A 25,655-nucleotide genomic window follows, 5' to 3' on the forward strand; every position below is an offset into this window, starting at 1 on the left:
CAGCCAAATTTTTCCCTGCGAGCATCCTTTTGAGGTCTGAGAAAAAGAAAAAGTCGCTGGGGCCAGATCTGGAGAATACGGTGGGTGGGGAAGCAATTCGAAGCCCAATTCATGAATTTTTGCCATCGTTCTCAATGACTTGTGGCACGGTGCGTTGTCTTGGAGGAACAACACTTTTCTTCTTCATATGGGGCCGTACCTTCAAACGCTCCAATAACGCCATATAATAGTCACTGTTGTAATCGATAAAAATTATTCCATGCGCATCCCAAGAAACAGAGACCATTACTTTGCCAACGGACTTTTGAGTCTTTCCACGCTTCGGAGACGGTTCACCGGTCGCTGTTCACTCAGCCGACTGTCGATTGGACTCAAAAGTGTAGTGATGGAGTCATGTTTCATCCATTGTCACATATCGACGGAAAAACTCGGGTGTATTACGAGTTAACAGCTGCAAACACCGCTCAGAATCATCAACACGTTGTTGTTTTTGGTCAAATGTGAGCTCGCGCGGCACCCATTTTGCGCAGAGCTTCCACATATCCAAATATTGATGAATGATATGACCAACACGTTCCTTTGATATCTCTAAGGCCTCTACGATCTCGATCAACTTCATTTTACGGTCATTCAAAATCATTTTGTGGATTTTTTTGATGTTTTCGTCGGTAACCACCTCTTTCGGGAGTCCACTGCGTTCATCGTCCTCCGTGCTCATTTCACCACGCTTGAATTTTGCATACCAATCAATTATTGTTGATTTTCCTGGGGCAGAGTCCGGAAACTCATTATCAAAACAAGTTTTTGCTTCCACCGTATTTTCCCCTTCAGAAAACAGTATTTTATCAAAACACGAAATTCCTTTTTTGCCATTGTTTTCACAATAACAAAGGTTGCTTCACAAAAGACGCTCTATCTTACAAACTAATTGACTACAGACGTCAAATTTTGACACGAATCATTTGAAGGTTGGTACTATATAAAAATAATATGCATTTAATACTAGCGACGCCATCTATGCGTCAAGCCGGGGACTTATCAGCCAACCTTATATGTACTTTATGGGGTCTTAGAGCAACATTTCGATGTGTTACAAACGGAATGACAAAGTTTATATACACAAACCCCCCCCCACCCTCCTATAGTGGAGGGTATAAAAATTCATAGATATCGGCCTTGCTGGCAAAATACTTGTGGATTAGCACGAATATTGGCGCTTTATCTATATATATAAAATTCAATCTATGTTTGTTTATTTGTTTGTTTGTTTATTTGTATGTTCCGAGTTGGCTCCAAAAACGGCTGAACCGTTTTACTTGAAACTTTCAGACATCGTAGGAGGCGTTCATGTGATGAAAATAGGGTACCTCATTTTTTTACACCTGATCGCGGAGGGGGGCCTCCCCTTTGTCGGACTTTTTGAAAATTGTACCAAAGTTGACCAATTTGCTTGAAATTTTCATTGAAGTTTGGGGTTGGCATCTAGACAAAGATCCGCTACTTTATATTTCGATATTTGGTGGTGGAGGGGGACCTCCTCTTTGTTCGACTTTTTTTAAAGTACAGTGAAAAAACTAAAATTCTCTAAATTATCTGACATTTACAGAGAACATGCGGTGAGGTTATGGAATTAATATGGTGTACCTGATGATTTCATATGTGGACGGGGAGGGGGACCTCCCCCTTGCCCTCCTTTTTGAAACTTGGAATAAAATTATGCGATTTCATTGAATGTTGGGGTTGGCATCTAGACAAAAAATCCGCTACATTATTTTTCGATATTTGGTCGGGGAGGAGGACCACCCATTAGCCCGACTTTTTTTTAAAGTACAGTGAAAACAAAACTAAACTCCTCCGACTGAAATTTTACGGAAAAAATGGGTGAGGTTATGAAATTTATATCAGGTTCCTGATTTTTTAATATTTGGTCGGGAAAAAATAAAAGGGCATAGGGAGACATCCGCTTCTCTTAAGTATGTTACATACAGAGAAACCATTAAACTTTACCAAATTTACAGAGGACTGGGGAGAGGTTACGATATTAATAGTTGATACCTGATTTTGTGATATTTGGACGGCCTCTCCCCTTTAGGCTTATAATTTGCTTGACATTTTCTGGGACTTTTACCAAAGATACACTACATCACTTTTCGATATTTGGTCGGGGAGGAGGTCCTCCTCTAAAACTGAAAAAAACAAAAAACAAAAATTCTTAAGTTTTCTTGAAATTTACAAAAGCACTGGGGGAAAGTTATGAACGAAGAGGCAACCTTCCTTGCCCCACACTTGAAGGAAAGTTTCAAGAATTTTCTGGGAAGGTTAGGGGTGCTATTCACTACGGTGTTTGTCGATATTGTATCGGGGAAAGTGACGTCCCTTTAAAACAATAGAGCAAAATTTGAACATCTCCGATCTACTTGAAATTTACAGGGAACGTGGGAGGAGGTGGTTAAATTTATACATGATTTTTAAATTAGTATATGATTTTTCGATATCTGGTTGGGGAAGGGGAAAATTGAAATAAACTTTGTCGATTTACTTCGATAGAATTTATAGGGACCATTGAGTAGTTGTGAAATTAATATAGTGTACGTGATAGTCCGATATCAGGTGGGAGTGGAGCGAAGGTGGTTTCCCTTTTGTCCGTTTTTTTTTTCTTAAATTGAAAGTAGAGGGTTGTCCGTAAATGGGAACTCGGTACATAATTTTATTATTTTTGCACAAGCTTCTGCCAGACTTCTTTTTAGTAAAGAACTTAAATTTACATGAAATTGGGAGCCAACGTAGAGGATGCATCATTTTCCAACATTTTAGCAAATGTTAATGTGGTAAAATTTTTTACTACTTTTGCTTTTCCGATTTATTGGATGGGAAACAGTAATTCTTTGTATGTTATTATAATATAGTGCTTAATTTTCAGATATGTTGAGGAGAAGGATACCTTTCCTTGACAAACCACTAAAAAATTCACAAGAAATATAGAAGATTGTCCAACTACTTGAATACAGAACATTATTAAAAAAATTTGGAGGAAAGGGTACACCCTCTCCCCGACATTTTTTAAGACGAACCGGTTTACATATGCAAGTAGTCCGATTTTACGAAAAAGCAAGTAGTCCGATTTGTTTGAAAGAATTCAAATCTTTTCGAATTTGTTTTCAGCACGAAGGATATGGTTGACTAAGTTCACGCAAAATGTTCCTACAAATACGCTTCGGAAGGCGCAGCGAAGCGGGCCGGGTTACGCTAGTTAACATATACTTTGGTTTTTTAGACCGCCACTTAAAATGGCATGGGTTCAAAACAAAACATTTTCGTGAATCGTGCGTGATTCACGCCAAGCCGTGAATGAAATTTAAACTAAATCTCTCGAACGTACGTGAACGGGACTAAACAAAAACAAGTAAGGAAAGTGTAAAGTCGGGCGGGGCCGACTATATTATACTCTGCACCACTTTGTACACTCAGAGAAGGAAGGAATCGATTTGTCTGAAATTGAAAATTTAGAGGTATTTTTGAGTCCGCAAATTGGTGAACCGAATATGGTGTGGATGGGTCCATGTTTTGGTATGGCCCCCCTCGTGTTAAGTCTGCGATTTCCATGAGTTGGTATATATGTTTGCGTGGCAGAGTATCTGTCATCAACACCACCTCAAATTCTATATATTTTCAAGTAACCCGACCAAGAATTTTTAAAAGAAACAAATCCGTAGATACTTACTTGTTTTATTCTTTCATTACTTTATGTTGATGTGTTTCGTAAATTCTTTCCTTCAACATCCTTGTTTTAATTCTTTCTGCCATTTAAAATGAAAATAAAAAGCATACCTACAAAAACTGTGGATCTCCCAAACATAATATGGTCTAACTTATATATCCAAACATTTAGTACTAGTTAATGTAGTCTTGCACTTCAAAAAAAATGTTTTAAAAAATTTTGTCTGCAAGGTCATATTTTTTACACCGAAACATATGAAAAACACTCTTATTCGTTCGTATAAATAATGCAGATAAGCTAAATTGCCCGAAATAACAGTCAACTCAAAGAATTGACTTATTTAATTATTTAAAGAAAAAAAAAACTGAACTGAATGGAAGACACATGAACCAACTTTATATGAACCTTTATGAATACCTATTGCCAAATTTTCTTTAGATCTTAATGCAATATTATTAAGACCTATGGAAAAAATCCAGTGGTCTATCATCATGCTCTCTTGTTTCTGGTGTCTGTTGGTATATCCATATTTTGTAGAATTTACATGAAATTAGTGTATGTAGTCGTCTACTAAACCTTCGTTAGGAATGTCAAATAATGACAAAATTAGCGCATCAATGCAAAGTGAAAAAAAGGAAATATCAAAACTTTTTTGATGTGTTTCTACACGAAATGGAATATGAGTTTTTGGCGCGCTTACACCAATGGAGTATTAGTTTGCATTTTGCTATGTTAGAATATTTTTGGAAGAGAAAAACTTTTCCAATTTTCTATTACATTTCAGGGGTGGGAATACCATAGAAGAATTTTAATTAAGATAAGAGTAGACCAGATACAAACAAAAAAGCAAAGCAAGTAAAGTAAGAACCCTTGAACTAGGCTTCATCATGGGAAGTCGGTAGTTCGAATTTGTATTAGAAATCTATGGTGTTTGGCTGATCTGGCTTTTGTTTTAAAATTGCGCTATGTCAGAGCTCTTCTCCTGATCAAAGCAATAGTTTGGGAACACTCAAAAATTTTAAGAAATTTAGAACAATTTTGTGGGAAATACGAATTTAGTAAATATGTATAACTTTTTTCACCTTTTTTAGTTCATTTAATTAACGTATTCAAACAAATATTATAGTCAAGGAAATTTTCTCATATTGGGGAAATTTTAACTAAAATATAATAATTTTCATGAATTGAAACAGAGTTCAATTGGTTTTAGGTCGTGGAGTGTTCACATTTTTATACCCACCACCATAGAATGGTGACGGGGGTATAATAAGTTTGTCATTCCGTTTGTAACACATCGAAATATCGATTTCCGACTATACAATGTATATATATTCTTGATCAGGGAGAAATATAACCATGTCCGTCTGTCTGGATGTCTGTCTGTTGTAATCACGCTACAGTCTTCAATAATAAAGCAATCATGCTGAAATTTCGCACAAACTCGTCTTTTGCCTGCAGGCAAGTCATCGGTCAAAGTTTTGATATAGTCCCCATATAAACCGACCTCCCGATTTGGGGTCTTGGGCTTAAAAACCTTAGTTTCTATCCAACTTGCCTGAAATTGGAAATCTAGAGGTACTTTAGGACCACAAAGAGGTGTGCCAAAAATGGTGAGTATCGGTGTTCATATTCCTTCTCTGGGAATTCTTCTTCAGATAACAGGTTGGCTGATAAGTCCCCGGTCTGACACATAGATGGCGTCGCTAGTATTAAATGCATAATATTTTTATATAGTACCAACCTTCAAATTATTCGTGTCAAAATTTGACGTTTGTAAGTCAATTAGTTCATGAGATAGAGCGTCTTTTGTGAAGCAACTTTTGTTATTGCGAAAAAAATGGAAAAAAAGGAATTTCGTGTTTTGATAAAATACTGTTTTCTGAAGGGGAAAAATACGGTGGAAGCAAAAACTTGGCTTGATAATGAGTTTCCGGACTCTGCCCCAGGGAAATCAACAATAATTGATTGGTATGCAAAATTCAAGCGTGGTGAAATGAGCAGGGAGGACGGTGAACGCAGTGGACACCCGAAAGAGATGGTTACCGACGAAAACATCAAAAAACCCACAAAATGATTTTGAATGACCGTAAAATGAAGTTGATCGAGATAGCAGAGGCCTTAAGGATAACAAAGGAACGTGTTGGAAATATAATTATTCAATATTTGGATATGCGGAAGCTCTGTGCAAAATGAGTGCCGCGCGAGCTCACATTTGACCAAAAACAACAATGTGTTTATGATTCTGAGCGGTGTTTGCAGCTGTTAACTCGTAATACACCCGAGTTTTCCGTCGATATGACAATGGATGAAACATGGCTCCATCACTACACTCCTGAGTCCAATCGACAGTCGGCTGAGTGGACAGCTACCGGTGAACCGTCTCCGAAACGTGGAAAGACTCAAAAGTCTGCTGGCAAAGTAATGGCCTCTGTTTTTTGGGATGCGCATGGAATCATTTTTATCGATTATCTTGAGAAGGGAAAAACCATCAACAGTGACTATTATATGGCGTTATTGGAGTGTTTGAAGGTCAAAATCGCGGCAAAACGGCCCCATATGAAGAAGAAAAAAGTGTTGTTCCACCAAGACAACGCACCGTGCCACAAGTCATTGAGAACGATGGCAAAAATTCATGAATTGGGCTTCGAATTGCTTCCCCACCCACCGTATTCTCCAGATCTGGCCCCAAGCGACTTTTTCTTGTTCTCAGACCTCAAAAGGATGCTCGCAGGGAACAAATTAGACTGCTATGAAGAGGTGATCGCCAAAACTGAGGCCTATTTTGAGGCAAAACAGAAGGAGTACTACCAAAATGTTATCAAAAAATTGGAAGGTCGTTATAATCGTTGTATCGCTCTTGTAGGGAACTATGTTGAATAATAAAACCGAATTTTGACAAAAAATATGTTTTTCTTTGTTAGACCGGGGACTTATCAGCCAACCTGTTACTTGTTTCTTCATATGCTATCAAAGTCCTTGAAAAAACAAGTTAATGACAATTTTGTTTTCCAAATTAAGACTCAACTTCCAGTAGAAATTATGCTATGTTTCAAGTAAAAAACGTCTTTAAAATAAAGTATTGAAAAACATGTCCTATATTTGAACGATTTTTTGCTTTGTAGTCAAGATGCAAAAAGACATCAAATTTAAAGACAATTTCATTACATTTAAAGAATTTTTCAGAATTATTAAAGTCAAATTGACCTTAAGCCAAACATTTTTTCTTTCACTGTGGTGCAATGGTTAGCATGCCCGCCTTGCATACACAAGGACGTGGTTCGATTCCTGCTTCGACCAAACACCAAAAAGTTTTTCAGCGGTGGATTATCCCACCTCAGTAATGCTGGTGACATTTCTGAGGGTTTCAAAGCTTCTCTAAGTGGTTTCACTGCAATGTGGAACGCCGTTCGGACTCGGCTATAAAAAGGAGGTCCCTTGTCATTGAGCTTAACATGGAATCGGGCAGCACTCAGTGATAAGAGAGAAGTTCGCCAATGTGTTATCACAATGGACTGAATAGTCCAAGTGAGCCTGATACATCGGGCTGCCACCTAACCTAACCTTCATGTTATGATACCCACCATTTGTAAGTCAAATCACTTAATTGTAAGGACAATACGACTTCATTGAAAAGTTTATCGACTTTTGGACAAGGAAAAAAGCATTATATTAGAGAAATGCGTCTTCTATACTAAGCAAAATTTGCATTCGTATTTTAAAGACATGAAATCTTTGACCTCATGACAATAATTTTTTCAGTGTACGTTGCCTGTCAACTTTATGTAAATTTAAGTTTTTTTTACTTAAAAAAGTCTGGCAGAAGCCTGTGGAAAAATCATAAAATAATGTACCGAGTTCCCATTTATCGACAATCCTCTACTTTCTATTTTCAAAAAATCGAGCAAAAGGGAACCGCCCCTCCTTCGCTCCTCCCCGACCAGATATCCCAATTTCAAGTAAATCGGGGAAGGTTAGATTTTGCTCTATTTGTTGTAAAGGGACGACACTTTCTGTGCAAATTCCAAGAAAATCTGTAAACTTCCCTTCAAGTTTCATAGTGTGAGGCAAGGAGAAGGTTCCCGTCCAAATACCCAAAAATAAAGTACACCATATTGATTTCATAACCTTCCCCTAGGGCCTTTGTAAATTTCAAGTTTATTTGAGAATTATAGTTTTTTTCAGTTTTAGAGGAGGTCTCCCTCCCCGTCCCAATATCGAAAAATGGTATTGTAGCGTACATTGTGTAGACGTCCCAGAAAATCACAAGCAAATTATAAGCCCAATTTTTAAACAGCAGGGCAATGGGAGGCCCCTCTTCCCTTCCGAATATCACAAAATCGGATATCCATTATAATAATACTAGCCTTCCTGGCACTCGAAACTCGAGTGCATTGTAAGCCATTAATGGGTGGTATAAAGGTCCTAGATTATATGAAATTTAATACAATTAGAATTCAATTCAAAATAAAGACTATTAAATGAAAGAGACTCTTTAATTTACCCATAAATTTTCTATGATTTTTATAATGCAATCTTCATATATTTTAGTTTGGTTTAACATTTCAAATTTTTCTGAACTTACAAAAACAATAAAGTTAATTTGTTCAACTTGTTTTTGTTTTATTTTTCAATGCTTTATTTTAAAGACTCTTTTTATTTGAAACATATCATAATTTCTGTTTGAAGTTGAGTCGAAATTTGCAAATATATGATATTTCGTTAACACGCTTTAAAATGGCTTTGATAGCATATGAAGAAAATAGCATAATAAACGAATAAATTCAATTCAAATTTTCCTAGAATCAAGTTCGTAAAACTCAAATTTAAAAGAGAATGGTGTGTTAAATTTATCCTTAACATACTTCAATTCTCCGCTTCTTTGGCTCGGGATCAATACCAAAATATTTAGTGTAAAGACAAAATCTATGGAACCAGGCATACTTTTTTTCTGTGTACCTCATCAAAATATTTCCATTCTCCTTTTCATATTTGCCATGTGGAAGGTCTCGAGTATTTTCAAAATTATAAATATCAAATTTTGGACAAAATGTTATTTATAAAGTATTCATCAATTATAAAATAATATAAATAGTTTTTGTTATCTTTTTTGGCTGCTGATTCAAGCTACGAAAAAATGATAATTTTGAATATTAAGCAAAAATAATAATAGAATGTCTTTGCAGTTATCCAAAATGAGCTCTATTAAAAAGCCTATATATCCGTAAATAACAATATTATTTATGGTTCTAAATGTTCTTAAACGAAATAGTATAATATTACTTTGACAAATTATAATTGATCACTTTAACACGTAAAACATACATCACCCATCTATAGCTATACTTTCCCACCACACTCCTCCACCCATCCTGTTACTATCGTTTACTATACAGAACACAATCGTATTACTCGCATCTCTCTCTCTAAAATATTTGTCAATGGTATAAACTTTCTGCATTTATGCAAACGGTCTTAAAACACTGAATATAAATTTGTAGCTAAAATAACGCTAAATTTAACTTATGTTTATTGGAAAAAAATATTTATTTATGTTATAGTTCAGTTTGATTATTTTTTCGAAATTTTCCAAATCCCAATTAAATTTTCCTTTTGTTAAGTATGTGTCAAACACTTTATGAACTGAATGTGGGTATTAACTAACGCAAAAGAAAAGTTTCATACGATGCCCAAAAATAGTAACAGTGAACTACAGTATGGTTAAAATGGTTATGATTTGGCGGCAATGATTTTGTTCTTTAGTTTTAGTTCATTATTTCATCTATGAGAGGGTGTGATGTCGTGAGTTGTAGTTAAAAAGTACACCAGAGTATTATATTTTCCTGGTTTTAACAACGCTTTGTGGAAATATCGAAATATGCAGTATAATTTAGTTCAATTTTCGAACGTGGTAGTTCATTCTTGCCATAAAACAGTTTATTTTTTCTGAACACGTACACAAACATTTCATACGAACATTTTATTCTCTTTTACAATTTCGTATGAAATTTGTAGTTATCCAAAATATACCCCTATTGTAATATCCATATATCCGTATATGGCATCTCTATATCCGTAGCCTTAAATAAATTTTAACTAAAATTGTGTATTGTATTGTTCTAAATTTTCTTTAACAAAATCAGTTAATATTACTTTTCTATTTCTAACGCCTTTAGAAATATATACGGCTAACTGATCACTTTACTACGTAAAACATAAAACCACCCACTACACTCCCCCACCCACCCATCTCACAATCCTATTATTCCCATTCAGTGCTGCCGCTAGTGAAAAATTGAGTGAAGTAGATTTTGGAAAAAATGGAGTAGATTGAATAAAATTGAAGTAGCATACATTTTTGAAAACAAAACAATAGGATTCATTTTATTATACCCTCCACGATATGATGGGGGTATATTAACTTTGTCATTCCGTTTGTAACACATCGAAGTATTGCTTTAAGACCTCATAAAGTATATACATTCTGGGTCGTGGTGAAATTCTGAGTCGATCTGAGCATGTCGGTCCGTCCGTCCGTCTGTTTAAATCACGCTAACTTCCGATCGAAAGAAGCTATCGACTTGAAACTTGGCGCAAGTAGTTGTTATTGATGTAGGTCGGGTGGTATTGCAAATGGGCCACATCGGTCCACTTTTACTTATAGCCCCCATATAAACGGACCCCCAAATTTGGCTTGCGGGGACTCTAAGAGAAGCAAATTTCATCCGATTCAGCTGAAATTTGGTACATGGTTTCAGCATGTGATCTCTAACAACTATGCAAAAATTGGTCTACATCGGTCCATAATTATATATAGCCCCCATATAAACTGATCCCCCGATTTGGCTTGCGGAGCCTCTAAGAGAACCAAATTTCATCCGATCCGGCTGAAATTTGGTACGTGGTGTAATTATATGGTCTCTAACAACTATGCAAAAATTGGTCCACATCGGTTAATAATTCAGTGATTAAAACCGCTATGTTCATCGTAATTAAAGGAATAGGAAAAACAATTAGGTAATATGGGGAAAAATTTATAAATTTGAAGCAGAACAAAAAGTGAAGCAGATTTTTGGAAGAAGGAGTGACGAAGTAAATTTTGTGAAAATGAAGCAAAATACTTCGATTGAAGTAGTAGCGGCAGCACTGTTCCCATTGCTTTAGCTCCCAATCAACTCTCTCATTATCACTCACAAACAGTGTTGCCAACTCCCCAAGGCCAAAAAGCACAAAAAAAAAATAATATAAATTCTAACATACCACCTTCCACCACAAAATCGAAAATTAAATGCTCTACTAAAAAAAAAAAAAAAAAAAAAAAAAAAAAAAAAAAAAAAAAACTTCCGAAGATGTATTATAGAACTTTTGTGAATTGAATTTTAAGAAGTTAAGGTGGGTATTAAGATCGAGTTTAGCCGCTAAAATAGTAATTTTTTTCACAATTACGTTTCTTTAATAAATCATTTTATGGAATACAAACTTTGTGAACATTTTGGCTATTCCCCATAAAGTTATAATAAAATTTGCAGCAAATATGCATAATTTTATGCCCATTTTTACTGATATAGTTTTCACTTTAGCGGCAAAACTGAAACTTAGTACTCACCATTATGAACCGCTATTCAAGTATACACCTTGATCAGTTTTAATGCTTTCGTCCAATTCATTTTGATCTGTGATGTTTTCAACTTTCAAAATATTAATATATGGAAGGAGTCTATTGCTTATTTCAGTTGCGCGTGCTTTTGTGAATTTAGTACAAAACGTTTTTAATGACATCTTTACCAAATTCAAAAATTCGACACTCATCGCTCGACTTTCCTACAGAATACCCTAAATAACAATATTAATTAATTAATACCAACTCAATACCAACTTCCTAACAATCAAATTCTATATTTGGCAATAAATTTGAGTTTCTTCGGCTCTTGAAAGTCTAATCAAAATTGTTGTATCAATTAAACTTAATACTGTTCAAAATAAAAAAAGCACCAAAAGCACTAAATGAAAATGCCAGAAAGCACCAAGTTGGTGCTTTTTTTGAAAATGCACCAAAAAGGCAATTTGGTGCTTTTTAGAAATTAAAAAGCACTAAATTTGGTGCTAAAAGCACCAAATTGGCAACACTGCTCACAAACTTACTCTCCCCCATGCCAGCATAACAAAAGCCAACAGACAATGCACACACACCCACACGCTACAACAAACCAAACAACAACTCTCTCGCTCTCACTCTCAAAGTACAACACAACAACGACAACAACGTCAATAATTTTAGAAAAATGCAATTTTCTCCATGAAAAATGCATCAATTTAAAAAATTATTGCAATTCGCCATATCTACGCAAAATTACCTTTCATTTGATACCAAATTTTCCACACAATACCCTCTCACACGTCCACAATATGTACCCAAAAAAAGTGTAGCGTATTAATATATATATAACCTACCCCATATCCTCTGTAAATTTCAAGTAAATTGGAAAAGTTCAATTGTTTCACGGTATGTATTTGAGGAAAAAGGAGGTCTCCCTGTGCCCTTTTATTTTTCCCCGACCAAATATTAAAAAATCATATACCTCATATAAATTTCATAATCTCCCCCAAGTTCTCCGTAAAATTTCAGTAAGTCCACAAATTTTAGTTTTTTTCACTGTACTTTAAAAAAATGGACAAATGGGAGACCCCCTCCTCGACCAAATATCGAAAACTAAAGTAGCTCTTCTTTACCTACATGCCTCCTTCAACCTTCCCTGAAAATTTCAAGCAAATCGGATAATTTTGTTCCAATTTTCAAAAAGTCGGGCAAGGGGGAGGTCCCCCTTCCCATCCAAATATTAAAAAATCAGGTATCCCATAATAAATTCATAACCTCACGGCGATTTCTCTGTAAATCACAAGTAAATCAGAGAATTTGTGTTTTTTTACTGTACTTTAAACAAAGATCGTATAAAGAGGTGGTCCACCTCTGCTACCAAATATCGAAAAATAAAGTAGCGGGTCTTTGTATAGACATCACCCTTAACCTTCATTGGAAATGTCACCTAAATCGGAAAACTTTGGTCCAATTTTGAAAAAGTCGGGCAAGGGGGATGTCCCGCTCCCCCACTAGATAACAAAAAACGAGGTACAAAAATGAGGTACAACAAATATATACGGCCGTAAGTTCGGCCAGGCCGAAGCTTATGTACCCTACACCATGGATTGCGCAGCCATCCACAATCGAATTACTTAAGTTGCGGAAACGCTTGCCGATGGCAAGGTATCAATGATTCATTTTGACAACATTTTCTATAGACATAAAATGTTCACAAAATTTTCTATAGAAATAAAATTTTGACAAAATTTTCTATAGAAATAAAATTTTGCCAAAATTTTCTATAGAAATAAAATTTTGCCAAAATTTTCTATAGAAATAAAATTTTGCCAAAATTTTCTATAGAAATAAAATTTTAACAAAATTTTCTATAGAAATAAAATTTTAACAAAATTTTCTATAGAAATAAAATTTTGACAAAATTTTCTATAGAAATAAAATTTGGTAGATTATTTTTGGCTCGAGTGGCAACCATGATTATGAACCGAGTAAAATTTAGAAAAAATTTTCTATGGAAATAAAATTTTGAAAACATTTTCTATAGAAATAAAATGTTGACAAAATTCTCTATAGAAATAACATTTTGACAAAATTTTCTATAGAAATAAAATTTTGACAAAATTTTCTATAGGAATAAAATTTTGGTAGATTATTTTTGGCTCGAGTGGCAACCATGATTATGAACCGATATGGACTAATTTTGGTGTGATTGAAGATCGGCTATATATAACTATAGACCGATATGGACCAATTTCTGCATGGATGTTAGAGACCGTGGTGTTAGTATATGGTCTCTAACATCCATGCAGAAATTGGTCCATATCGGTCTATTCCACATTTGGACCGGATCGGGTGAATTTTGCTCCTCCCAGAGGCTCCGAAAGCCAAATCTGGGGATCGGTTTATATGGGGGCTATATATAATTATGGACCGATGTGGACCAATTTTTGCATGGTTGTTAGAGACCATATACCAACATAATGTACCAAATTTCAGCAAGATCGGATGAAATTTGCTTCTCTTTGAGGCTCCGCAAGCCAAATCTGGGGATCGGTTTATATGGGGGCTATATATAATTATGGGCCGATGTGGACCAATTTTTGCATGGTTGTTAGAGACCATACACCAACACCATGTACCAAATTTAAACCGGATCGGATGAAATATGCTTCTGTTAGAGGCTCCGCAGGCCAAATCTGAGGGTTCCTTTATATGGGGACTATACGTAAAAATGGACCGATATGGCCCATTTGCAGTACCATCCGACCTATATCAATAACAACTACTTGTGCCAAGTTTCAAGTCGATAGCTTGTTTCGTTTGGAAGTTAGCGTGATTTCAACAGACGGACGGACATGCTTAGATCGACTCAGAATTTCACCACGACCCAAAATACATATGCTTTATGGGGTCTTAGAGCAATATTTCGATGAGTTACAAACGGAATGACAAAGTTATGGTGGAGGGTATAAAAATGAGGTACAAAAATGTTCTCCGAACATTTTTCATGTGAAAAAATAAAATTATTTTATAACAAAAGCAACTGCGATGAATTCAAATTATAAATTTTTGTAATGTGCGCTGTATGTAAAAAAAGGATTTCCCGCTTTTCCGTTAAAACTTTTCTTGAATTTTCTTTGCTATAAACCTCACGGAGCCCCGAGACCTTTCCAACGAAATCGTGGAAATCGGATCGTGAGTTCTGAAATTATTGCGTGAGGAAGGAAAATCTGACTTCTTTGTATATAGTAGATTAAATCCTCCAATCTGTGTGTAATAGCTTCCTAATCTCTTTATTTTCGGTAGGAAATTTTACTAAACTTTTCATGTCCTTGGCAAATTTGCTTTATTATTCATAGTCATTTAGGTAATGACTTTCAGTTGCTATCCATTCACGTATTTCGAATTTATTTGGGATTTTATTGAGCTAGATTTTCTTTGTAATTTCAGGATAGTGAGAGTGCTGACTCCTTCTGTTACTAAAAATATTTTATTCTTTCATTATTGTAATATTTTTAGTTATATTGTTTCATTAGCATGGAGTTGCCAAAAACAGAAAACTTAAATGGTCTGCGACATGTCATTGTGATGCACGCACCCCTTATTTTGTGGGCGAAACTTGCTAAAGGGCAAAGGTGATGATTTGTTGTATCCATGGATTTCTTAATGGAAAACTATGAATGGAATTACATAATACATTATTACCAAATTAAATGAATGGATGCAAAACTAGAATATTCGTATAACGCACCCTTAACCCTAGAAAGTCATCCCTATTTTTCTGTACATTAACGTCCCACATCGTGATTTTGACTACGCCTAATTTCAAGGCGCTTTTAATTGCATCATGAGCAAAACTGAGAACCAACATTTTGTTTAATTATTTATTCAGTTCATTTTTAAACAATAATATACAAAAATGCATAAAATCTTTGAATTAAAATAATTTAAATTTGTCATTTGCCAATTGAAAAAAATACAGTTTACATTGAAAATAAGATTAAGCGTCGTCATTTTGACGAAGGATAACTGTCTAGGGTTAAATTGGTAAAATAGCTTATCTACCTTTTGTTGCAAACATATTTTGCCGGAAGCACGTACTTTTTGAATACGGCCAAAACATTATGATGTTTGTTTTATGTGAACATATAATGTTTTGGAACCACTTCGACCTAAACAATATAATATATTTGGCAATATCTTCTCGCAAACTAGATTACGTTCTTAGCCAAATTAAAAATATTTTTCGTAAATTGTAGAAACATTAATATTATCCCAACGCATTGATATGGTTCTTTAACGACAGCCATTCACAAAATTTACATCATAAACAGCGATTTTTTTATCAACACAAACAAATATTTAGAGGTTAACCTATTTGATTTAGTACTGCGTTTTTATTGTTTGTCCGTCAACTCCCCCTGAAAACAAGCATGCCCCGTTCCAAAGATTTTTTCTTTAGTTTAGTGATTTTTAAGGAGCGGATAATTCTAGGATCCCTTTTTTTTAATATGGGTTTTGCGTACTTGAATTTAGGAAGGTAATTTTTTTAATTTTCCGTTTTTATTTCAGCTTTTTTTCTTCATATGCTATCAAAGCCCTTTAAAACCATGCTAACGACAACTTTTATTTCTAAATTCAGACTCGACTTCCAGTAGAAATTATGCTAGGTGTTGAAAATGTTGAAAAATTTTCTTTTATTTTATGATACCCATTTTTAAGTCGAATCACTTAATTATAAAGACAAAACGACTTCATTGAAAAGTTTATCGACTTTTGGAAAACTTTATATCAGAGAAATGCGTCTTCACACCGTTCATGATTTTTTCAATGGGTGTGGATTCATAGACTTAGACATTCCATTCCACGATTTTAGTATTGATTCCGGGCCAATTATAGTGCTTCTTTAAAATAAGGTCATTTTTAGGGACCTATCTAGCTTTAAATTGTATGGCTCTAAACATAAAAATTATGATACATATCGCTTGTATCGAATTTTTATTCTCTTGTTGCTATATATCAAAAACGTTATTCATGAACATATAAGAGTCAGTTTAAACCTTCAAATTAAAATAGATACTACAAAGTAAAATTTGTTTTCTAAGTCAAAAACAAAAAAAAAAAAAAATGGCCGTAAGTTCGGCCAGGGCGAATTAAATGTAACCTCCTCCATGGATTGCGTAGAAACTTCTACTAAAGACTGCCATCAACAATCGAATTACTTGGGTTGTCGTAACACTTGGCGATGGCAAGATATCTTAAAATTTCCTTAACACCGTCTTCTAAATTGTAGCGTCTTCTAAATTATCCATATGGGGGACAACAACATTTTCCAAAGAAATAAAATTTTGACAAGATTTTCTATAGAAATAAAATTTTGACAAAATTTTCTATAGGACTAAAATTTTGACAGAATTTTCTATAGAAATAAAATTTTGACAAAATTTCTATAGAAATAAAATTTTGACAAAACTTTCTATAGTAATAAAATTTTTACAAGAATGTCTATAAAATAAAATTTTTACAACATTTCCTATAGAAATAAAATTTTGACAAAATTTCTAACGAAATAAAATATTGACAAAATCTTCTATAGAAATAAAATTTTGAAAAAATTTTCTATAGGAATAGAACGTTGACAAGAATGTCTATAAAATAAAATTTTGACAAAATTTTCTATAGAAATAAAATTTTGACAAAATTTTCTGTAGGAATAAAATTTTGACAAAATTTTCAATAGAAATAAAATTATGACAAAATTTTCTATAGGAATAAAATTTTGACAAAATTTTCTATAGAAATAAAATCTTGACAAATTTTTCTATAGTAATAAAATTTTGACAACATTTTCTATAGAAATAAAATTTTGACAAAACTTTTTATAGTAATAAAATGTTGACAAAATTTTCTATAGAAATAAAATTTTGACAAAATTTTGTATAGAAATAAAATTTTGACAAAATTTTGTATAGAAATAAAATTTGGACAAAACTTTCTATAGTAAAAAAATGTTGAAAAAATTTTCTACAGAAATGAAATATTGACAAAATTTTCTATTTTGTGATTGGCCATAAATAACTATAGACCGATATGGATCAATTTTTGCATGGCTGTTAGAGGCAATGTAGCAAATTTCAACCGAATCGGATTAATTTTACTCCTCCAAGAGGATCGATTTATATGGGGGCTATATAAAATTATAGGCCGAAATGGACCAATTCTTGCATGGTTCTTAGAGACCATATACTAGCACCACGTACCAAATTTCAACCGGATCGAATTAAATTTGCTTTTCCAAGAGGCTCCGGAGTTCAAATCTGGGGATCGGTTTATATGGGGTCTATATATAATTATAGACCGATATTGACCACTTTTTGCATGTTTGTTAGAGATCATATACTAACACCACGTACCAAATTTCAAGCAGATCGGATGAATTTTGCTTCTCCAAAAGGCACCGGAGGTCAAATCTGGGGATCGGTTTATATGGGAGCTATATATAATTATGGGCTGATAGGAACCAATTCCTGCATGGTTGTTGGATACCATATACTAACATCACGTACCAAATTTCAACCGAATGGGAAGAATTTTGCTCTTCCAAGGGGCTCTGGAGGTCAAATCTGGGGATCGGTTTATATGGGGCCTATATATAATTATGGACCGATTTCGACCAATTTTTGCATGGGAGTTTGAGGCCATATATTAACATCACGTACCAAATTTCAACTGAATCAGATGAATTTTGGTCTTCGAAGAGGCTCTGGGGGTCAAATCTGGTGATCGGTTTATATGGGGGCTATATATAATTATGTACCGATGTGGACCAATTCTTTCATGGTTGTTAGAGACCATATACTAACACCACTTACCAAATTTCAGCCGGATCGGATAAAATTTGCTTCTCTTAGAGGCCTCGCAAGCCAAATCGGGGGATCGGTTTATATGGGGGCTATATATAAGTATGGACCGATGTGGACCAATTTTTGCATGGTTGTTAGAAACCATATACCAACACCATGTACCAAATTTCAGCCGGATCGGATGAAATTTGCTTCTCTTAGAGGCCTCGCAAGCCAAATCGGGGGATCGGTTTATATGGGGGCTATATATAATTATGGACCGATGTGGACCAATTTTTGCACGGTTAGTTGAGACCATATACTAACACCATGTACCAAATTTCAGCCGGATCGGATGAAATTTGCTTCTCTTAGAGGCCTCGCAAGCCAAATTTGGGGGTCCGTTTATATGGGTGCTATACGTAAAAGTGGACCGATATGGCCCATTTGCAATACCATCTGACCTACATCAATAACAACTACTTGTGCCAAGTTTCAAGTCGATAGCTTGTTTCGTTAGGAAGTTAGCGTGATTTCAACAGACGGACGGACGGACATGCTCAGATCGACTCAGAATTTCACCACGACCCAGAATATATATACTTTATGGGGTCTTAGAGCAATATTTCGATGTGTTACAAACGGAATGGTGGAGGGTATAATAAAGGGGAATTTCGTTTGTCGAAAATTTCGTTCCGTAGAAAACTAGTTTTTCCTTGCGTCCAATGTCATCACTACACGCAAAAAAATAATTCTTTCCTCCCAAACGAAATTTTAGACAAACAAAGTTCGTTTCTCATTTGCTTTTCGCTGTAAGGAAGTGTATTTGGAAGAAAAGTATATACTTTTTGTGATAAACGTTTATTCTTTTCCAGGATGTAAAATTAATTTCATAAAGACAAACTCAAAAAAAAAAAAAAAAAAAAAACATTGTTTTCTTGCTAATTGCATTTTCCCTCACATATTTCTCACATCCACGAGGATTTTTAGTTCTTAACACCTTTTCCTGTAATACAACAATGTAGACGAAATTATACGATTTTATAAATTTTTAAAATTTTTTTACCTTTCGCCTGGACGGAGAATCGAACCGCGGACCATGCACTTTGTAAGCCAACACACTAACCACTGAGCTATGTACCTGATACGGTCATCAATAGATAAATATCAATATAAGTTATATTTATATAGCATAGCTTGCGGCGCCCACGAACCGAATAAACAAAGTTTATTTAACAGAAACAAACATTTAGTTTGGCACCGTGGAGCAGTGGTTGCTACGTCTGACTTGCATGGCAAGGGTCGTGGGTTCGATCCCTGCTTCGACCGAAGTTTTTTTTTGTTTTTTTTTTTTACATATATTCCAGATATGTTCGGAAGATTCCGAAAAAATGATCAACATTACATTGTAGTATATTAAATTTTGAACTGTAAAATGTGTCTTATTAAAGACCTAAAGTCAGAAAAGAACAGCGTTTGATATAAACGAAATGGACTGTGTTGTTGTTTCAAAAATAACTTTTTTTATTGAAAAAATTAAAATTTTGTAACAAACGAATTTTTTTGGTGATAAAAGTTTAAAATTTTCGAAGCAATTCAAAAAACTCTGACAAAAGCAAAACGTTTTCGGTACACGTTTTCCAAACGTTTTTTTCTTTGCGTGTACCAACAGTCTATTTTCTTAAATATAGGAGAAATTCTCCGACTGAAATTATAAATTTTAGCAAAGTCATAAATTATAATTAAAGTGCCCATATTAATTGGTTGTTTATGAATTATCCATACATGTCTAAATTGAGTAAAACTTTGTTGCAAATACGGCTGACAATCACATCATTCTTAGACAACGAGACAAAAGAAGGTGTACAATTTATGACACATATATCCAACGATGGAGAAGGAGGGTGCAACTTGGCTACTGACACCGATTGCGTCTGGAAGTCATATTCCATAGTACACAGACTTCCCCCTCTCCACCATTAAGGTAACCGAAATAGATGTGAAATGCTAAAGATCGTAAATCATAAGTATGAGGCAATAAAACTTCTTAATGAGTGAGTTCCTAACGCTTTTACATGACCTATCTACCACAGGTCCGGGGAGAAAAACACCCTCTTGCCTATGACCGGGGATTTTTTTTTTTGATATGCCTCTGTTTTGTTTTTATTGGCATAACGTCATCGTAGTAATGGAATGAACGACATGACGTTGTTGTAGCTATGACAACCGATTTCCCATTGATTATAAAGATTTTTTGTTATTTCAATAAAATTGCGGTGAAGCAGAAAATGAATTGCATTGTAAATGTGTGAGATACACAGAGGAGTCTCGATGAATGTAAAAGTCGAGATCGAATTTAATAACCCATCATTAATATCCATGACTGGTAGACTTGATCTAATGATAGAGGGACCATTAATTCCCAGCAAAAAAGCATCGCCACAAAAGTAATGAAAATGTTCTTTTTGGATCCGGAAGTGGTGCAAAATCGACGCAGAAGCGACGAATTTAACATGGGCTTGTCATAGGACGGAAGTTCTCCATTTCAACAGCCGTTGCACTGAATTTACATTATTTCTTTAGGTGTGATCCGAATTCAATGTTTTGGATGTAAATTAAAAAATTCTGTGATATTTTGTCAAATAAATAACTTTTATAATTTTTAATGGATTCTAACGCTTGTTGGAAACGTTTGACCTCAAAAATTCACAATTTGTTCAGATTGGATTTAGCATTTTTTTCGACAAAATTTAAATAATTTGTACCCTTTTTTTTGTACCTGTTTTTAACCTATTTGAAACAACAAAAGTTAAAATTACCCATTAAAAGTATGAAAAAAAAACAAGTTATAAAAATTGCATTAAAATAACTTCCTGGGTAGTTAAAACAAAGAACATCATTGGGTGTGCATCTTCTGGAAGTGCTTTTAAAGTTGTGCCTTTAGAAGAACTTCCAATTGTTTTTGCTGGGTTATAGAGTACACATTGCATACTCTGTAGAATATATTGTAGAAAAAATCCCAAGAACAACAGTCGCGATCAGTTGCAATTGATGACAGTCGGTACTAGAACTTTGTATACGGGCCATGGGTGGGCTTGCACAAAATTAGTCTTGGCCGAATATACTTGTTAGATTACTTTTGATCTACATTATTCGAGCGTTATCATTATTTTTGTTTGGCATCGAAGCTCCATAAAAATGGCATAGTAACTTAGAATTAAACATGTTAGTGTGTCGGTGTCATATTTGTTTATTTGTATTTTTTTTGGAGTGAATTTATTTCAAGGCGAGGAAGGAATTTATTTTGGTTCATTGCAAGGCATTGAGAAAGTGTACGATACTATTTCTTGTAGATAGTGTTTGTTACACTACTATGGTATAAGACAGACGAATCGAACAAATCTAATTATACCCACCACCATAGAATGGTAATGGTGGTATAATAACCCAGCAAAAAAGCGTCGCCAAAAAATTAATGAAAATGTTCTTTTTGGATCCGGAAGTGATGCAAAATTGACGCAGAAGCGATGAATTTAACACGGGCTTGTCATAGGATGGAAGTCCTCCAATTCAACAGCCGTTGCAATGAATTTGCATCACTTCTTTAGGTGTGATCCGAATTCAATATTTTGGATGTGAATTAAGAAATTTTGTGATAATTCACAAATAAATAATTTTTAAAATTTTTTTATGAGTTTTAATGAACGTTTGGCATCAAATATTTTCAAAAATTTGCAATTTTTATACCCTGCGCCACACTGTGGAACAGGGTATTATAAGTTAGTGCATATGTTTGTAACACCCAGAAGGAGACGAGATAGACACATGTTGTCTTTGGCAATAATGCTCAGGGTGGGTCCCTGAGTCAATATAACCATGTCCGTCTGTCCGTCCGTCCGTCTGTCTGTCTGTGAACATATTTTTGTGATCAAAGTCTAGGTCGCAATTTAAGTCCAATCGCCTTCAAATTTGGCACATGCTCCTAATTTAGGTCAGAATAGAACCCTATTGATTTTGGAAGAAATCGATTGAGATTTAGATATAGCTCCCATATATATCTTTCACCCGATATGCACTAATATGGACCCAGCAGCCAGAGTTTTATACCGATTTTCTTGAAATTTTGTACAGACATAACACTTAGTCGTATAGTCAAGTGTGCAAAATTTGATTTAAATCGGTTCAGATTTAGATATAGCTCCCATATATATTTTTCGCCCGATATGGACTAAATGGTCCCAAAAGCCAGAGTTTTGGCCCAATTTGGTTGAAAGTTTGCACTAGGAGTACAATTAGTAGTATAGTCAAGTGTGCCAAATTTTATTGAAATCGGTTCAGATTTAGATATAGCTCCCATATATATGTTTTTTTGATTTCGACAAAAATGGCCAAAATACCAACATTTTCCTTGTTAAAGCGCCACTGCTTAGTCGAAAAGTTGTAAAAATGACTCTAATTTTCCTAACCTTCTAATACATATATATCGAGCGATAAATCATAAATAAACTTTTGCGAAGTTTCCTTAAAACTGCTTCAGATTTAAATGTTTCCCATATTTTTTACTAGCATTGTGTTCCACCCTAGTACATTTGCCGACTTAAATTTTGAGTCTATAGATTTTGTAGAAGTCTATCAAATTCTGTCCAGATCGAGTGATATTTAAATGTATGTCTTCGGGGCAAACCTTTATATATAGCCCCCAACACATTTGACGGATGTTATATGGTATCGAACATTTTGATCTACAAAGTGGTGCAGGGTATAATATAGTCGGCCCGGCCGACTTTAGTCTTTCCTTACTTGTTTTAAAATGGATTTAGCATTTTTTCCGACAAAAGTTAAATGATTTGTACCATTTTATGAATTCTTACTCAGTTTTTAACCTATTTGAAACAAAAAAGTTAAAATTACCCATTTAAAGTATGAAAAAAAACAAGTTATAAAAATTGCATTAAAATAACTTCCTGGGTAGTTAAAATAAAGAACATCATTGGAAGTGCATCTTCTGGAAGTGCTTTTAAACTTGTGCCTTTGGAAGAACTTCCAAATTTTTTTGCTGGGAAGTTTGTCATTCCGTGTGAAAGTTTGTCATTTCCGACTATATTTGTCATTTCCGACTATATATATTCTTGATCAGGGAGAAATTCTAAGACGTTATAAGCATGTCTGTCTGTCTGTTGTAATCACGCTACAGCTTTCAATAATGGCGCTATCGTCCTGAAATTTGGCACAGATTCGTTTTTTGTTTGTAGGCAGGTCAAGTTCGAAGATGGGCTACACCCAGAGAAGGAATATGATCACCTTAAACATGTTTCAAGAGCAAAATGTTTTTTTTTATGGTGACCGTGTAACATGTTTGTCGCGAAAATGTTATTTTCTCTCCAAACATAACATGCTTTCCTAAAACATATACATAATTTCTGAGAGAATAACTTGGTTGCGGCGAACATGTTACATGGTCACCATCCAAAAATAACATTTTGCTCTTGAAACATGGTGATCATATTCCTTCTCTGGGTGTATATCGGTCCAAGTTTTGATAAAGTCCCCATATAAACCGATTTCCCGATTTAGGGTCTTGGGTTTATAAACACCGTAATTTTTATCCAATTTGCCTGAAATTGAAAATCTAGAGGTACTTGAGGACCATAAGAAGGTGTGCCGAAAATGGTGCCCATCGGTCCATGTTTTGGTATAACCCCCATATAGACCGATCTCCCGATTTTGTTTCTTGGGCGTCTAAACACAAAAAATAATACATTTATTTTATGAATAGTTTTCACAAAAAATTTCCAAACACGGGATTCATAAATTATATGAAAACAATTCATAAAATAAAAAAATACAGGTTTTCATTGAATGTATACATAATATGAATGGTGTTTTTAATATTATAAATGAAGTATACATATTTTTCGTCATTGAAAAATATGTACTTTTCCTTTAGATTTTTCCCCTGATTCTTAATGCCTGCATAATTGGTCAAAATGTCTGAACCCATTTACTAAAAACCGCATTATAGTCCAACCACTAAAGAACATAATTTTATAATATTTTATATTACTTGTGAACACCAACGCTTCCGTTTAATATTGTTTTTTTTTTGTCAATTTTTTACAGCAATAAAAAATTCTTCGAATCACGACGGCGACTCAAACTGTACTGAAAAACTCAAAAACACGTGTTGCCTTCAAAACGTTACGTTTATGCTTGAATTGTTACATATGAGAGTAACTCTATGTTGTGGTTCTCTCACACTATGAGAAAACCAGTATTTTTTGATATATTACGTAAAGTTTCATTGATTTTATGAAACCGTTCATATATATTATTAAAAAATTCATAATTTCACAACAAGTAAATATTTACGAAAACAATATATTATGTAAGTGTACATATTTTTTATGGAAAAGTCCATAAATTTATAAATATATACAAATTTATGTACAAATTCATATTTTATTTTTGTGTGTGTAGAAACTGTATTTTCTATTCGATTTGCCTGAAATTTAAAATCTGGAAGTATTTTTGGACCTTAAAGAGGTGTGTTGAAAATGGGTCCATGTTTTGGCATAGCCTCCATATAGAACGATCTTTTGATTTGCTTCTTGAAGCTATCGTCTTGGAAATGGTGCAAAAGCGAATTTTAGTTTTTCTATTAAAAAAGATATTGTAAAAATGAAATATTATCGCAAAAAAACTAAGCAAATATAGTAAATACTATTAGATAACTCATTATAACTATATTAGATATTGGATTCACCCTCATAGTCATGAAAAATAAACGATAAAATTCAGTAACATGATCTGGTCATTAAACGTCAAAGAAGCATGTCTGTCTTCGAAGGGTATTCACAATTCGCTGCCATCCATGTCAGAGGTATTTCAGACTTGTTGTATCGTTTGTTGAAACATCGTCACAGTCGAGTGTAATTTCATTGTGCCAGGTTTATTTGTTTCATTCCAATTGAGGAAAAAAAGTGAACGCTTGTTTGTTTGTAACCCACACCCAGCCCCTTTTTAATTTTCACCAGGGAAACATTTCACATTCAGTTGTTAGAGTAACTTTTCCAAAACTGACAATCAGTCATCGCCGATAAATCCATTAAATCGCACACAGTTGCTGAACGTATCACAGAGTGAATTGTGAAGTGTGACAGCTTAAACCAATAGACTTGTGAGCAACTGCAGTGAACTTTTTATGGTTCCGACAGTTGGCATTCAAAGAAAAGTGAAACGAAAAACAAGCCCCCACCCCCGGCCAATCAACAAAAAACAGAAACTCTCACTGCGGTGAGCTCCAAAAAAACGAAATTGTGAAGGTTCCAAAACAAAAAAAAAATAACGAAAAAACTTTAAAACCACCTACGGTTTGAAGAAGGAATATTGCCTGCTAGGACATATCATGCAGTAGTTCAAACAACCATAGTTGCCACAGTGTGTTGTATGTGAACGTGAGTGTGTGGATGTGTGCGTATGTGTATGTGGGGGTGGTGTGCGG

At 34.4% G+C, this 25,655-nt stretch overlaps 1 protein-coding gene across 4 annotated transcripts in view; it reads left to right on the forward strand.

The window, feature by feature from the left end:
* Naam (Nicotinamide amidase) overlaps positions 1 to 25,655 on the forward strand; it is a 143,936-nt gene that overhangs the window by 40,553 nt on the left and 77,728 nt on the right. Inside the window, exon 1 of one of the 4 annotated variants that reach the window (XM_075290767.1) lies at positions 25,143 to 25,598. The exons of 1 other annotated variant lie outside the window; for it this stretch is intronic. The gene's annotated coding sequence lies outside the window, so the exon portion shown is untranslated. Of the gene's footprint in view, positions 1 to 25,142; positions 25,609 to 25,655 lie in introns of those variants that run through there. 2 more of the 4 variants (XM_075290768.1, XM_075290766.1) reach the window with 2 other exon arrangements.

The sequence above is a fragment of the Haematobia irritans genome, chromosome 1 (assembly GCF_050003625.1).
Source record: "Haematobia irritans isolate KBUSLIRL chromosome 1, ASM5000362v1, whole genome shotgun sequence".
In the NCBI taxonomy this organism is placed as follows: Eukaryota; Metazoa; Arthropoda; class Insecta; order Diptera; family Muscidae; genus Haematobia; species Haematobia irritans.